Here is a 14664-nt window from a genome sequence, read left to right as displayed (position 1 = left end):
TCCTTATAAAGGAAACTAATTTCATGTCATTCCAATAGGATTAAACTACAAGTTCCTAGGTTTAGTGCATCTAGACACATTTGGTAACATGGCACAAAATCACCGCCAAAGTGTCGGTGGATGATAACTCACCACAGAAATACCGGTTGGTAACTCATCACAGAGTAATACTGGTTCATACAATATACCAATTACTGGTTATCAAAAATGAAGACTGGAAAATGTTAACTACCACTTTGTTCCTTCGTACCGCTTGAGATCCTCGAACTGCTTGAGGTCTACATACCGCTTGAGGTCTTCAGTCAATTTGTGATCGGTAAATATCTTCTGCAAAACACCGATAGTCTAAAGACTATAATACATAATACCAGTTGGAACAATTACCGGTTGAGCATAACTCATACATCAAGAAAGTGTGTGTCCATCAATGACAATCAAAACATCATCAAAATGCCAACAATCTCCCCCTTTGGCATTGATGGCAACACTTAGGAAAATTTTGACATCTAAGTGTTTTTACAACAAAAATATGTCATAATCAAAATTACTCCCCCTAAGCATATACACTATCCCTTTTGCAGAAATTACAATGTATACTACTCCCCCAAAGTGGTAACATGAAAGTATACATAACATGCACCAAAATTTTAAATACTACTCCCCCTTTGCCAACAATGACAAAGTAATGCAGAATAACCCCTGTTTCCTTATATATAAAAATGGAGTAAATGTTTATGACAATAAGGAATAAAATTTATCAAAAACAGATTTAAAATCCTGCATAAAATTTTTCATGGCTAATGACCATGACTCAAGTAATGAGGTAGCGACCTCACTTTTTGTCTGCATCTGGAATACCAATTCTTCCATAGCATCAATGGTACTCATCTCTTGAGTTACTGTGATGGCTTCCAGATTGAGAAAACATTTTTGAAGAATTTGCAGTCTAGGTAATAAGACCAGTTGAAGCTCCTGCAAATCTTTTGTCCAGTTGCAGATTTCTGATTCCACCCCAGCAGTCTGCAGCTGATAATGATTGACCGTTTGCCCATATGTAGTAAATGAATCATATGGCATCTTGAAGTTGTTGATGTATGCCTGGAACTCCGATTGGAATTTATCTTTCTGATTAAGCACGTCATCACAAAATAGATAGGGTTGGCAGATTTTACTCAACAGTAATTTGCACTCATCCATAGCACCACTGATATCCTTTTGCTACTTCAGAAGTTGTGACCGGAGCTCATTCAGTCTCTTGACTAAGGCAGTGTTGAGTGCCTTTTCATGATTCTTCTTTGCAGTGGCTACAACAACCTCTTCCAAGCATTGTACTTGGTCCTCTACTACAGTACAAAGGAGTTTTAGCTTGGACAAAGAGGAATCAGTACTGGGGAGGTTAGTACCGGGAATCAGACTGCTAAGGGTGTCAACTGTAGTTTGTATGACATCCCTTTCCTTCTTCCTCTACAACTCTTCCAGTCTTTCTTATGCTAGTTTGATGCCTCGCAGCAGCTCAGACTCATCTGTTGATTGAAGGTCAATTGGACTGGTGGTGTCAATCAGTTTGGCTTGACCACCGGTTGCCTTGGGAGTCTCCGCTTGTTTGATTTTCTCTGCTTCCTTCTCCTCTGCTACTCTTTTCTTTTCCTCTTCTTTCTTCTTTAGTTCCTCTTCTTGTTTCTTCTTCAGTTCTTCCTTCTTCTTGACTTCTTCCTACTTTTTCTTTTCTTCCTCCTTCTTTTTCTCCTCTTATTTTCCTCTTCTCCCCTTATTTTCTCTTCTCCTCTTCTTTTCTCTTCTCCTATTCTTTTCTCTTCTCCTCTTCTTTTCTCTTTTCTTCTTCTTGTTTCCTCTTCTCCTCCTCTTTCTTTTCCTCTTCCTCTTTCCTCATGTCTTCCTCTTTCTTTTACTTTTCCTCTTTCCTCTTGTCTTCCTCTTTCTTTTTCTCTTCCTCTGTCCTTTTGTCTTCCTCTTTCTTTTTCTTTTCCTCTTTCCTCTTGTCTTCCTCTTTCTTTTTCTCTTCCTCTTTCCTTTTGTCTTCCTCTTTCTTTTTCTCTTCCTCTTTCCTCTTGTCTTCCTCTTTCTTTTCTTTTTCCTTGTCATGTTTCTCTTTCTCTGCTTTTTCTTTGTCCTACTTCTCTTTCTCTGCTTTTTCTTTGTCATGTTTCTCCTTCTTTGTGTCTGGAGTGACATCCTCAACATCTAATGCATCCACATCAATGGGATCATTTTTCTCTGTCACTCTTTCCCCTTCACTGTCAAATTCTTTATCTAGTTTTCCTGATGTTAGATCAAGTGCTTGTTCAGCCTTCAGATTGGCCTCAGACACTTGGTGTAACTAGACAACAGCTTTGGCATGTAAATGTGTGTCCTTCTCCAATTCAGAGGCTTTACCTTCTAGTAGCCCGACTCTTCTTCTTCTCATGAAGAAGAGGCCTTTGTTCCTATTCATTATCTCAAATAATTCAGAATTAGAGGCATCAAGAAAGTATTCTGCAAAGATTCTCTCCCTTATTTCTTGTTCGTTTTCAATGGAAATGTGCCATTTGTTATCTAAAGAATTGTATAAAGAATCTGGTGTGACCGATCTGATTTTAGATAGCGACCAGTCATTGACACACAAATATCTAATAACCTCTTGTTCTACTTCATCTTTCTCACTATCAGTAAAATCATCAAAATATTCTTTTAAATCATCGAGCACCTTCCTCTTAATATTCTTAATAGTCCTCTGACAATGTGTCATCAGCTTGTAAGAGGAAATATCTATATTTATCGGTGCTGACGTTGCAGGTGCATTACCGGTAGATTTTGCCTTCTTGCTTGATTGCCTAGTCTTCTTTGGTTGTACTTCCAGTTCAGTATCCTCTAACTCTGGTGAGCTATTTTTGGTTTTCCACTTCCTCTCAAATACTTTAGCGGGAGCAACCTCAGGTTTCTTCTTGGCAGGTGGCCGCTTGGTCACTTTTGGACTGGCTGAGGTAACTGGTGCCGATACTGATGGCACTGTCTTGCCCTTTTTTGTGTAGGATCTTCAACCGGTGTTACCCTCTCTAAGTAGGTGTCGATTCTCTTTTTCTTCACATCTAATGATGAGGCAAGCAGGGTAGAGGCATACCCGATCAATATATCATACATCACTTTATACCCCATTGGTTCAACTGCTTCCTTTCTTGGTTCCACTACTTCCATTATGCATTCATCTACCTTTATGGTGAAGCAGATGTCACTTCATACTTATTCACAATATCACCAGATATCCTCATTCTCTAGCTCATTTTCTGCTTGAATTCATCAAAATATTTATTAAGAACCTCAGGATATCCGGTTCCCACTGCTTGAAGACTTTCCCTAATTTGCTTGGAGACTGGTTGGTTAGCAGACCATTGAACATCACCTACTCTAGGGAAATAGCCTTGAAAGTAGAAAAATAGGCTGACCAAAAGTTGTCCAAACCTGAACCTTAGAGCATTGTCCTGTTTAATGGACTTCAAGTTCAATAGCAGTTGCTTCTGCAAACAGGTACACAAATCAAATGAGGCATCTTCCTTAATCATTATGTAGGTGGAATTCACTGTAGCAGTGGGGACAGAGTTCATTTTGCTGGCATAAAACATCCAGTAGCCAATCACCATGCAAGCATACTTAACCAAATCATCTTTGATGGTGTTGATAGTCATCGCCCGTTGGCCGCTCAAAGAACTGGTGAGCTTAGTCATTTCAGTCTTGGTGACCTTCCTTAGAGCTGGCACCTCTCCAATGTTACAGAAATCAGTGATGACATGAATTGCTTCCGGTGTGATGTCATGTGTCTACTCAAAATACATTTTATCACCGTGGACTCTACTCAAGATGATGTGGATGTGATCTTCAGTGAATTCTTCCAAAAAATAAACCGCATTGTCTAGTTTCTTCCTCTCTAGGATGCTATATTCAGGTTTGATTTTCTTGTCATCCCCACAGAATAGACCTAGTTGGGAATGGATCACTAGGGATCCTAGGTTTTTCAATTTACAATCAATATAACCTGAAATATCTTCCTCAACTATAACTTCGGCGGGTATCTGGGATAGGGCATTGCATTTCATCTTCTTTTGAATAAACTCAGCTGAATCCACAGGTACACTTGAACTGGAGTGCGATGCAGAAGCCATGATTAAATGATAAACAAGAATTTTGAGAAATACCTTCACAAACCAAAATTTAAGTTTTGCCAATGTTGCTCACAACACACCACTTTGGTTGCTTGGAATACCGCTTAGTGTTTTTCACCGATAGATTGAAAGTCTGCTGGATTCCTCTGCAAGATTTTTGAATTCTCTTTGAATCACTAGACAAATCACTCTTTGTCGCTCTGCTCTTGAAAATTCTTCGCTTGAAAACAAATAAGTGAAAATGATGACAACAATCCCTTTTAAACAATCTTTCACCTACCATAATAAATGCATCTTTGTTAGGGTACAAACCCTAATTTTGCCTTTTACCACTTCAAGTCTTCTACCGATTGATAGGTAACATATACCAGTTAAGGTCTTTATCGATATAAACCAGGGGTTCAAATATTTCACCAATATGCTCCCCCTAAGCTTTTATGAAGCTCAGTTTACCAATTCAGAGACTTCCACACTAGGTGCAGAAACCGGTTCATCCTGTGACACTTCTTCAGGTTTCTTTTTCCAAGTTTTATTCATTCCCGCTTGAACGGTTTCAACATCAATCTTCCCTTCTGGAGTGATCGCTATATCATTTGATAGGTTCTTTCTCATTCTGTAGGTTCTGGCAGTGTGTCCCGATTTGTTGCAATGATAGCATACCATTCCAGGTGATCTCCATGGTCCATTATTCATACTACCTGTAGACGTATAAAAATGACCATATTCCTAAATGAATATTTTATGTTCATTTCTCTATTTAATTAAATCCAATTTAATTAAATTACCCGCATTCCTCTATTTAATTAAGTAAATTACTCAATTTATTTAGATTAAATTCACTAGACTTCTTTTTACCATTTAATGAATAAATCATTTTATTCAATTAAATCCCCCCTATCCACTTTTAATTAAATTCAAACTTAATTAAATAGTTATCCTAAATTGAATAAATCTAATTTATTTAATTTCCCCAAATTGCAACCAAATTGAATTAAATTAACTTTATTTCAATTAAATCATATTATCCCTCCATCCACTTGCATTTTCCTACATCTCCCACTTGCATTCTAAAACCTATTTCTGATCCCTTTTAGACTCTTCTAATCGCTTCTAATTAGCCTAACCCATCTTCTAAACTTTGTCACATCCCTAAGCAAAGGGAAGTCACTTCTCAAACCCTTAAAGTCTTTGATAACCATTAAAGGCTTCAAGTCTTCAACCACTTAATTTTCCAAAGTCTCCCAAACCATTAATGGTTAATTCAACCCTCTTACATGGTTAGAGACTTTTTGCCTAACTTAACCTTCATCCAACCCAAGGGTCTCATCAAGCCTTTAATGCTTTGACCATAATTATCTCTTAATCATTTGCACAAGAGTTTATCCTTGGATTAACTCTTAATCCAATAGGTAAGCCTAACTTAAGCTTAACCCTTATCTCTAGATAACCATAAGGTCTTCTCAGGCATTTAATGCCTCCAACCCCTTCTCTCAACCCAACCCTATGTTGACACTTGTCACCATTTCATTGGTGCAAATTGCAAACATGGATCCCCAACTTTCAAACTCAACCCTTGATCAACTCTTTCAATCCTGACCATCCATTGCCCTAATTTTGCTATAAATAGAGCTCTCATTCTTCCATTTTGAGATATCAATCCAAGTTTGTAGTATCATACTTATGCTCAAATACATTCAAGATTTCATATACCATTTATGCTCATCATTTAGCCTCTCTTTTAAATAGGAATTAGTCTAAATATGCATGTTTAGAATACTTTCTTTATCATTTAGATCAATCATGGACTAATATATCATGTTAGGATAGTATTTATACTAACCTTGTCATCTTATAATCTAGTTTATTGCATTTTAAGATCATGCATAGCTTAGGATGCATTTCATTCTAAAATCTATCAAAAGCATCCCTCGTTCTTGCATTTGTCATCCCTAAACCATTTTGCTCAGTGATCTGAGAGCAAAAACATTGGTTTGAGGGACCATGTAAGATAGAGAACCATGGGACCCACCTTAAGAAGCTGAGTGATACTTCATTACTCCATAGCTTGCACCAAGAAGTCCTGTGGGTGTGTGAGCAAGGCTCCATAGAGCTCCATTTTTCGCATTTTGAGTTCTATCGACCCGCTTTTCCCGCATACACTACCATTATTTCTTCTGCATGTTGTAGCAGTGTGACTGCTACCATGACAGATCAAATAGGTTGCTCTCCAACCAGTTGCCGCTTGATAGCCACCTGACCGATGGTCATAGGTATTATACCGGTTGGGATTCCGATTCATAGAGGGTTTTGGGATAACTCCTTGAGTCCTTGGAGCGTATCTCCCAGTGTTGTGCAAAATAGACCTGCATTCAAATGCTCTATGCCCAAACTTGTTGCATGCATAGCAGTTTCCATTGAATCTATTGGTTCTAGGCTTATTGTTTAGAAAATAAGGAAAATTATTGTAGGCCTTGCTTCTACACACATTGGCAGTATGTCCTTCCTTGAGATAATTGAAGAAAATAGGTTTAAACTTTTGCTTACCTTTATCCTTGGATGTTGGTTGCTTCTTTGATGCTTCAGCTTTTTTTTCTAGAGGTCTCACCTACCTCATACCCAGAGAAACCAAGTCCAGTGGTATTCTTTACCGGTTTTGTTGATTCAAGCTTTTGCTCTATCTTAGCAATACTCTGATTTAATTTGGCAAGTATCTCCTTTGACTCGGTAAGTTCCTTGGAAATAGAAGCATTGGATTCCTTCAAGGTTTCATTCTCAGAAATAGCCATGTTTAGTTCACCTTGCATTTCTTCTTTTTCCACTTTACTCTCTTGGAGATGAGTGATAGGGCACTGATTTCTTGCTTCATCTTGGAGATCTCATGATCTTTGTCTTTTACCAAATCTTCAGCTTTCCTTTGGTTCTCAAGCTCTTGACACATTCTGATAGTCAGTCCTTCCAACTCCTTTCTCAGGTTGGCTTTAGATTCATTCAGTTTTTCAACTTCTTCAACTAGGGCATCCATGTCAGCTTCATCAGAAGAGCTATTTTTAGTAAGTTCCATTAGTTTCTCAGCATGCTCTCTTCTCTTGTCCAAAGAGGCTTTATACTTGACTTTGAGTTCATCATAGGCTCTCTCAGTCTGAGTGAGATGATGAGTAAGTTCCCTCACAGTGTATTCCCCCATATCTCCTTCCAAGTGGTTAGACTTATCGAAAGGTTGGCTCTGATACCAATTGATGAATACTAAGAGGGGGGTGAATTAGTATACCAAAAAATACTGAACTCAAACTCTTAAAGAGTTTAGTAGATAACTGGTATAACAGATTCACTAAAAAACTAGTTACGATAAATGCAAACCAAATAGCAAATAAAGCATTCACCCACAAAAGCACAATCACCATAACACAAGATATTTTGACATGGAAACCCAAATGGGAAAAACCACGGTGAGCAGAAAGTCACAAGTAACTATCTGCAAAATAGAAACCAAACCGGTTAAGGTCATACAATGTTCTTCACTAGAACAGATCCTGTTAGGAATCTAGATCTCTGCTAGGAGATAAGTCCTGTTAAAGACTACCTTGCTAAAGGATTTCAGATCCATAGTTGTGAACCACCTTGTTAGAATATTTACAAAGGCTTTGCTAGGCCTACCCAGTTAAGGGTTTCAGACTTGTTGAAGATGTGATTAATGAACAAGTGAGTGATCTAGATACTAGCACAATATGCTTGGTTAGATCCTTGATAGCTCATTGTTAATGCATTTCAGCATTACTTCAGTCTTCAATATCTCCACACTCTAACTCTTCACACAAACCTAATCTTCTCTGCAAAGATCGTACATAACCTTCTCATAAATCATACATCTCTCATACATGCAAACCCTAGAGATGATGCCCTTATAAAGGAAACTAATTTCATGTCAGTCCAATAGGATTAAACTACAAGTTTCTAGGCTCAATGCATCTAGACACATTTGGTAACACGACACAAAATCACTGCCAAAATGTCGGTGGATGATAACTCATCACAAAAATACCGGTTGGTAACTCATCACAGAGTAATACCGGTTCATACAATATACCGATTACCAATTGTCAAAAATGAAGACTAGAAAATGTTAACTACCGCTTTGTTCCTTCATACCGCTTGAGATCCTCGAACTGCTTGAGGTCTACATACCGCTTGGGTTCTCCATACCGCTTGAGGTCTTCAGCCAATTTGTGACCGGTAAACATCTTCTGCAAAATACCGATAGTCTAAAGACTATAATACATAATATCAGTTTGAACAATTGTCGGTTGAGCATAACTCATACATCAAGAAAGTGTGTCCATCAATGACAATCAAAACATCATCAAAATCCCAACAGTAGCTAGTTCGATATACACGAAGTATGCGTAGGTATACACTGTCAACAAATTATATACAGCTAAAAGATAAGGATCAAAATAAAGGAGTGGCTATGTACATTGACGGAAGGCCAAAAGCATCAAGGAATATTGCAGGGTTTATAAAGAGTATATGACCTAGGTCAACAAATAAGCAACCCAATTGCATATTCAAGGCGCACAAAGGAAACCGTATGTGTGATAAAATCAATAACTTTAGGGGAAGAGTTTCTAATCGATTACAGTTTGAATTACATAGATACAAACACGATTACTATGGTGGTGGTATGTACTATATACCATTTTACCCAACCTCCAATTAGTGACTCCAATATACAATTTTATTATTATGTTTTTTTTCGTAAGTCTATTGGTTTCATTTCAGTAATGTTTTTTTTATATTTATTTTTTGTCACAACGGGATATTGATTGTAGGGGGAAGGCTCTGACCTAGAGCACAGATCGTGATGCATCTTCAGGTGCTTCTACCCAACAATTTTACCTCATTGTAATTGTACAAATTAGATACAAGCAAAATATTTTATTATTATGTTTTTTTGTAAGTTTATTGGGTTGATTTCGATAATCTTTTTAGTATTCTTGTCGCAGTCGGATGATTGGGGAAAGGCACCAGCAGTAGTGGAGAGCATCCATAGGGAGGTGTAGTCACTATTATGCGATGATGACATCACATATTCCACAAACCCTCTGGATATGATAAGGAAGACCCAAAAAAATGCAATGAAGAAATCCTTCACTTATTATTCATAGTGCCTCAAACAAATGAGATAAGAGAAAGGGTTAAAATAGTAACTAAGAGAGCACAGAACTTGCAAGTAAGCTGTCATGAAATATTTAATTTTAACATAAGTTCATTCATGGTTTTATATTTTGTACTCTTTTATGTCATGAACTAAAATATGTGTTGTTTTTGCAATATTTTTTGCGTCCTCATGATGTTGCTCACCATGATCAGGGTACTGCAGGTGTTGCCCAGGGAGTAGGGGTTGGTCCAAGTGTCGATCCTGATCTTCTTGTGCATATATCATATCATCTGACCCCATTATTTGTGCCTATATTGTTGACTAAAATGTCGACAACACATAGCATGTAGGCATCGGGTGGTGCACCCTCTGGCAGTGAACACATGCCAGAACATGCATCAGGACATGTACCTGGGGATGCAGAGGCCACTAGTATTGGTGATGTTTTAGCAGCATTTCTTGGATCTTCACGTATTACTAGTACGGGAACATTTCCGGTCACATTTGTGGTGACCAAGGATTTCGTTCCCATAAAGATAGATAAGGTACCATGTACTTTAAAATATTTTAATTATTTTTTTTAATCAGTAAATAGCTAGATAGGCTAGCACTTGTATTGATAATATAAAAAGGTACATATGAGGGTGTATGTATGTATGTTGTTTCCCTCCTAACCAACATAATGAACCTTCATGGATGGGATCTAGCATGCATGTTTGGAACATATGTTTTAATTTATTTATTTTAATCGGTAAATAGCTGGATAGGCCAACACCTGTATTGATAATGAAAAGAGGTACATATGAGGAGGGTGTTTGTATGTTGTTCCCCTCCTGACCAAAAGGTTATCTATGAGAAGTTTGTATATGCCTACCCTATCCTGCCCAACTCTGCCCAAGGTACACAAAATCTTAGTGCAGAGTGTGAAACATCTAATTTAATTTGGTTTCTTCACTAGAAATTTCATTACCAGAACGAACAAAATGTCTACTGACTATATATCTCCTTTGTCAAGAGAAACAAAACTTGAGCATGGAGGCCTACATCCTATCGGTTACTCACTACTTCTTCTTTTTCTTTCTTTTTTTTTAAATACTCACTACTTACCACTGTGTAAACATTATGAACATTAAAACACAAAACAGTGGAAATAGGAAAGTGGCATTTTAGTTTTCTGGAAAAAAAAAAAAAGAAAAACCTAAGAAAAGGAGCTGCATCAATCACTGTATGAGGGGCTCAGAATTCTCTCTTAGACCCTTTGAGATGCGAGGGCCTGAGCATTGACTCGGTAGTCTCTACCATAGTCCACATGAGCTTCCCCTGCTGCAATCTCCTCTACTAGCCTTGTGTCATTTGGGATCCATAGCTCACCTCGACCCAAACCCTAGTCATTACCTTTCGCAACAACCCCATTTTAATCCACCCCAATATCTCTCCTACCCTACAAACCTTCCTCCCTTACGAATTTCCCCAAATCATAGCCTTCTGGTCTCACTAGGCTTCCGGTGACATACAAAATGAAGGACAATTTTTTGTTTCTCTCTACACGGCTTTGGTTGAATTTTTCCAGCCCCATGGTATGCAGAATGCAGAATTTCCTCGTTTCACCTCTTGAATCTTTGGACATGTAGTACTTGTGGGTTAAGGGAATACGATTCTAGTCATCGATATTGTCCAACACCATGTCTATTTCCCCCAAGAAGGAGTGCTTGAAGACCATCTGGAACACCTTCTTGGTTCTGGGCTTGCAAACTCCCATCTAGATGCACATAGCCGGGATACTCAAGTTCACCCTATACTTGTGTGATGCCCACATAAATTCTGCATCCAGGATCTTCTTCACAGCATGTAGAATCAAAGGATTCTTTGGTTCCAAAACCATCTGAAGACGCTTCTCCAAAATCTCCCCAAGAAATGTCATTTGTTGCTTGGTAGATTCCAACAAAACTGGGGTGTCCATATCTACAGCTATCAAATTGCTCAGATAAAGGGAATTATGTGGTGATAATGCCTTCATTCTTACTAATTATATAACTCCTGAAGCCAAAAATGGTTGCGAGTCGAATTTATTGCCTTTCATTATGAGAAGTTACCTCATTCTGTACCTGAATTAAATCCTGAATGTAGCCTTTTTTATTATTGTTCCTTCTTGTGACGCTATATCTTGTGTTTTTTATCAGCAAGTTTAAGTCACCATATTGGTTTTTTGTGAATTAGTTGGCTTGCCATTTGGGAGGTGTCTCAGATGAATCATTTATCACATCCAAACATGCCACCTTCCTTGGAACTTGTCCCTCCAAATACTGCCCAATCCTCATGATAGTTGCCTCCCCTTCAAGATGAATCTTGTTGACCCCTAACATCCTTTTTAGCTCAACACCTTTCAAGGTTGCTCGGAATTCAGCTATGTTGTTAGTGGTTTTACCAATATACTCAGTCGATATCCCAATTGTGTGACCTTGTTTAGGCTATGCAAGCAAACCTTGTTCACTCTTTTTAGACTAATGATCCCATGATATTTTTGTAGGAAATGATATTTTTTATAAACATATAAATGATATTACATAGGAGATCTTCGAGTCCACCATACGTACACGGTGGTATGCCCAAAATCAAGATTTAAAATATGAGCTCATTAACTGTTTAGTTGTGTTGTTTGGTAATAGCACATTCAACCGAACCAAGGTCCTTAAGAAAGTTGGTACCTATCTAAAGTATGTGAGGGACCAATATAGGTCACATTTAGAGAAGAACAAAAAGTACAAGCATCCCCCATGATTCCAGAGAGGGAGTGGAAGAACCTAGTGTCGGATGGAAAGGAGAAGGCTTAAAGGAAAAAAGGAAAGACACCACTAGGCCAAGGAAGGTATGTGATACTATCAAAAATGTAATTATATATTGATTACTCTTTATTTTTACATAATCTAATGTATTTCAAACTTTTCATAGGCTGGCCGACACATCGAAGGAAACAAAGGCAAGACTAGAAAAACATGGACAGCACAAACTTGGCTCTGGTGGTTATATGAAATTAGCCACATGAATTTTTCTTCTTATATGAATGCCCACAAAAGAGGACTTGAAGATTACCTTCCAAAAAGGCTATGGAGCCATGGCTGAATGCCTAAGACTCTTGACTGGGCAAACACAAGCTTCCACTGCATCTGACATGCAAGTAAATAAAATTAATGAAGTTTATTTAAAATTGAATACTTGTGCAATCTATTCAATATTAATTTCCACCATAAAGTAATTATGTACCTATTTGTTTTAAACAGGCAAGCAATGATAATAGTATTGCACATGACATTGGAATGCAGCTTGGTGAGGGTGGAGCACAACCTGTAGATGAAAGTCATGGTGTGCATCATGGTACTGGATGTATTCATGTGCTATACAAAACGCAATATGGATCAATACAATTAAATATATTTAATTGAAATTGGTGTATTAATTAATGTAACCTTGCATGTTTCAACTTTAGGCATGTAGAGCGTGATCAAAATGTTGAAAATGATCAGGCTAGACAAGATCAGGAACATGATTTGGCCCCATCAGGTAAAGAGGACCACTCTAATGTTATTTTAAACATATTTAATTTCAATTGGTGTATCAATTAATGTAACCTTTCATGTTTCAACTTTAGAGCATGTAGAGGGTGATCAACATGTTGAGCATGATCAAGCTAGACAAGATCAGGAACATGATGTGGCCCCATCAGGTAAATAGGACCACTCTCATGTTCTTTTAAACAAATTTAATTGCAATTGGTATATTAATTAATGTAACCTTTCATGTTTCAATTCTCCAGAGGATTTAGAGGGTGTTCAACATATTGAGCATGAGGTTATAAGACAAGATCAGGAACATGATGTGGCCCCATCAAGTAAAGAGCACCACTCTAATGCTATTTTAATTAATGAAATACTTGTAACAATAATAATAAACACATACCAATTTAAAATTTATTTGTTATTGCAACAACCCCCCTTGCAGCGGCCTCCACGTCGTGAGTACATGACTAGGCATACATTAAGATCACAAGCAGAGGGCAGAACAACTAAAGGGAGGAATGATGATTTAGAAAACGATACTCCACTTCTTCTTTATTAAGGTGCAAAAAAGAAATAAAACAAAAAAGTGATTGTAATCATATTTTTGACAACCATATTTTTGATAATATATTAATGAATGTTAAAAATTGATATTTTTGACAACCATATTTTTGATAATATGTTTACTTTTGTAACTTCAAACATGACTATGTTTCTATGTGCTCTTGAATTTAATGTATACATAGAACATCTAATGAATCTTTCTCATTCCTCCTTATATCATTGTTTAAACAATGAATCTTTCTGTAGAAGCAAGAATGATTAAGTTAATTGCTTTCCAATTCCATTTTCTCATTTTTTCTCCTTGTAGCAGATGTACTCAGTGACTAGATTACTGCACCAGTATCTTTTCCTATTACGGCAAATTAATTATGTGTCCAATTGACCAACAAATGTATAGATTATCCAACCTTGTTCCCAATTCGATCACAGGTATAAATTTTGTTCAAATCGGTTCTCTCTGGTCTCAAATGGGTTTCATTTTGGTTCCTAGAAGTTCAATTGGCAACTCCCTTGGTCATTAAACACTCATGGTACACTCAGCACACCAATCCAATCGCATACGTACACGTCAACAGTCCAAACAGGTCAACAGTCTCTCAAATGTCCATCTTAGATCATATCAGAATAAGCATCCTAAAAGTCAATCTCCATGGTGATAGACTTCGTCAGTATAGGTTATCCCCAAATGGATCCTCTAAGCCAAACAACCTCTCATCAGAATCATCAACACTATCGGCATAAAAAAATTGCTAAAATGACAATATAAGTCATTCCGATGACATACTATCAATCCTCCTCTATCGGCATTGATATCCCGAAACACAATGCCATCGAAATCCCCAACACTATCGGAATTGCACAAAACAGATAAACTGATAGTATAGAATTATTTCGAAAAATGCACCTTGGAACACTATCGATATAGCTATACCAATCAAGACTCATCGGCCAAATTTATACTATCAGAATAGCACAAAAACTTTAAATCAATAGTAGAAACTATTCTGATCAGCTGGTCATCGGCAAAGCTATCTCGATAACTCGTGTCAGCGAATACTTCTTTTTTTTAAACTGAAGGCTTTCATCAAAATTTTGACAAACATAGCTATCGACATATGTTATACCGATAAACAAACTTCTTCGAAGATGACCTTTTCAGCATAGCTATACCGATCATCAAAAAGATATGCCGACGAACCACAAAAAATTGAGACGAGGTTGTCGTACATGCGATGTT

Source organism: Cryptomeria japonica, chromosome 9 (genome assembly GCF_030272615.1).
Source record: "Cryptomeria japonica chromosome 9, Sugi_1.0, whole genome shotgun sequence".
NCBI classification, from domain to species: Eukaryota; Viridiplantae; Streptophyta; class Pinopsida; order Cupressales; family Cupressaceae; genus Cryptomeria; species Cryptomeria japonica.
Note: the sequence above shows the minus strand (reverse complement) of the source record.